Here is a 3,002-nt window from a genome sequence, read left to right as displayed (position 1 = left end):
ACTTCTGCTGTGCAATCGGAGTGTGGTGTTGATGCCACGCGTATCCTCCGTGGAGTGGTAGTGAGGGGTGAGAGGAAAGGTGTTCGATCATCATCAGACTATATGGTACACCTGGTGCGCCTGCCTAGAAGGACAGGGCTTCTCACACCTGTTTTACCTACTTGCTTGCTTTGCTTTTAGTGCACTGTACGCACCTTTAGCTTTCCTGCATTAGTATTGTTGGGTTGCATTAATTCGTTGCGCAGAATGTTTATGTTTTTTTTCTACTTTTTGTTGTTTCCTTCTTTCTTACTCTTTTTTTCGCTGTCTCTCTTTTTCTCTCTCTCTTTCTCTCTCTCTCTCTCTCTCTCTCTCGCTCTCTGTTTCTTCCCTTTTTTCTCTGTTTCTTTCCCTCCCGTTTGTCACTAGTGGGTGCAGTTTGGTGGTACATCTAGTAGTAATGAACCTTCGGGTGCTTCGAACTGAAGCCAGCCCATGTGAGTGTAAGGGTGTGCCTGTGTTTGTGTCTGTGTGTATGTATGTATATGTCAAAAATGCCTAAAATACAGTATTTGCTCTACGTTGAGCGGTGGTCACATTCCTGGGATACTACCAGGGTCCTTGCTAGGCAATGGGACATAAAGGATGGTGTTTTAATAGCGATAGGATAGGAGAGAAGATGGGCCCGGGGCAGGGGGGGGGGGGGGAGGGTGTCTAGGGAAGGCGTAAATGTAGGGCACAGGTGGTGGTGATGAGTTGACAAGGACAGGACGAAAACTTACTTGCAAAACATTCGCTAGCTTAATGGAATAGACACTTTGGGTATTTTTTCGTTTCCTTTCTCCGTTTTTTCGATCTCAATCTCTCTCTTTGCTCTCTCTCCTTCTCTCTCTCTCTCTCTCTCTCTCTTTCTCTCTCTCTCTCTCTCTCTCTCTCTATATTGCGTTCTTCCTCTCTGGTCGCATTCAAGATTGGAATGGAGACGTTATTCTAAATGCAATTAAATCTTGAGCGTTTGGTTGTCGTGTTGTCTACATCGAATGAGTATGTAAATAGATAGTCTTTATTATTTTTTTTTTTGTAGTTGTTTTCTCTTTCGCTAGTTTTTGATAGCCCATCTAGTTTTGTTTTTCTAGCTTTACTTTACTCTTTCCACTCCACTTCCGCGATTCGCTGCATGCATCTTCCTTCTTTCGTTTACACTTTCGTTTTTATGAAACAACTGCTGCCACATTGATCGTGAATGGGTCAAGTGAATTTGGAATAAGATTTTTCACCTGCTCCTAGCAGCTCGTTACTCTCAGCTCGCTTCTCATTGCCGCCGGCACACTGTGACCCCCGCACGTCCTACGACTATAATAATTATGTGGTAACAAATTCGCTAATCATATTTGGGCCCCGCGTCCAGCTGGCCAGACTCGATTTGGGTTAATCATATGCGGAGGAGAGCCGAAACTGAAGGAGAGATACATCCGAAGTGAACACACGAAAATATGCACGATAATTGTGCGTACCTGCTATCCAAGCGCTATCGCTTTACTGTTGTGCATACGACATTTTGCAAATAACATTAGCAACCAAGTGAATCAGTTCCTTTTCGACAGTGGCGGGTGAAAAAGCGATCGGAGAGAACCCCCCGCTCAGGGGGTAATAAAGTGCCAGGCACTTGGCCCAATAACATTAGGATGGAGCTGCGGTACATGGTGCATAATAATTAGTCATAATGTGTGTGGCGGGGTGATTACTACTATTCATGTAGCATTGTTTACACTTGCTTCTGTCTTCCAGCACGCTTCCTTTTCCCTTCTTTACGATTCCCGACACTCCCGCAAAACTTGCAAGCCCTGTAATTCGGGTGTTCTTCTTGTTGTTGTTTTTCTTTTTTTTTTTATACTAACTTCATCGATCGTCATCGCGGCACACACTTTTCTAATTTTGTTTGTTCGTTTTGATGAAACATTTCTTTCCAAATATATGCTTCGTAAGGCTCCAAGACTGGTTTTAAGGTGTTTCAGGTTGCAAATATGTGTATGTGATTGTAAAAGGATTGGTTCTTATACATTATTTTAGGTAAGTAATATGCCTTGCTCATTTTACATTACATCATTTTCGTTTCCATCGCGTTTGGGTGTTTCTTTTTTTATCGCTAACTTTTGCTTGCTGCTTCATTTTTTTCACCGTCACATCCGTGGACAGTATATGTATGTACCTTATATCATCCCTTATATGTATGTATACCTTATATCATCTTAATAAGAAAAACGTGATATTACGAAATTCATAGAATTTTGGTTTTTGGTTTTTTTTTTAAATATTATTATTATTATTCTTATTCTTATTATCATTATTATTAATATTAGTATTAGTATTACTTTAGGTTGCCTAGTTCGTGCTCGTGTGTTCTAGTTGTTTGAAAAAGGAGGCTGTACCCTTCCTTTGCCCTGCTCTGCTGCTGCTGTCTGGTGTCTGGGAAGGTGGAGGAAGTGGGGGACGGATGGGAGAGAATTAAAGCGCGTCGAGCAGAAGGAGAGCCAAGGCTGCAGGGTTTAAGGAACTACAGTCGTAACTTGGTTCGTATAGCTCAGGGGCTACCGTTCGGGTGTTGTTTGCATTTGCTGCGTGGTTCGCTTACTTGCACTAGACTGGTACACCGACGACACCAGATAAAAGATATGAGATGCGAGATTTTGAGACCAGACTGACCGGCCACCTTTTTTGGGGGGGGGGGGGGGGGGGGGACGTGGGTTTTATTCCTATTCGGCTAGTGCTAAGCATGCGATGGTGTCGTAAAAGAATTCCGAGACGAGCGTGCAAGTGCGCGGGGTGTGCTCTGTTGCTGCTAGAATAATAAAAAAAAAAAAAACAAAGTTGAAGCTGATATGCGCTCCATTCCTCTCTCTCTCTCTCTCCCTCCTTTTCTGCCCCCGCCGGTGTGTGTCAGGATGTGTGGGCTGTGTTTATGTCGGATATCTTTTTATCGCTGCTTCTCAAGCTCCACACGCCCACAACGCGCTACATCCTAC

General features: G+C 43.5%; 1 protein-coding gene across 5 annotated transcripts in view; it reads right to left on the bottom strand.

The window, feature by feature from the left end:
- Nucleotides 1-865: 865 nt before the first annotated feature.
- Nucleotides 866-3,002, bottom strand: part of LOC126570797 (eye-specific diacylglycerol kinase-like) — a 25,058-nt gene continuing 22,921 nt past the window's right edge. For all 5 annotated transcript variants that reach the window (XM_050228838.1, XM_050228921.1, XM_050229185.1 and 2 more), the window contains exon 14: nucleotides 866-3,002. This exon is cut by the window's right edge and continues 5,596 nt beyond it. The gene's annotated coding sequence lies outside the window, so the exon portion shown is untranslated.

This window comes from Anopheles aquasalis, chromosome X (genome assembly GCF_943734665.1).
Source record: "Anopheles aquasalis chromosome X, idAnoAquaMG_Q_19, whole genome shotgun sequence".
In the NCBI taxonomy this organism is placed as follows: Eukaryota; Metazoa; Arthropoda; class Insecta; order Diptera; family Culicidae; genus Anopheles; species Anopheles aquasalis.
Note: the sequence above shows the minus strand (reverse complement) of the source record. Positions and strands in the feature narration are given on the sequence as shown.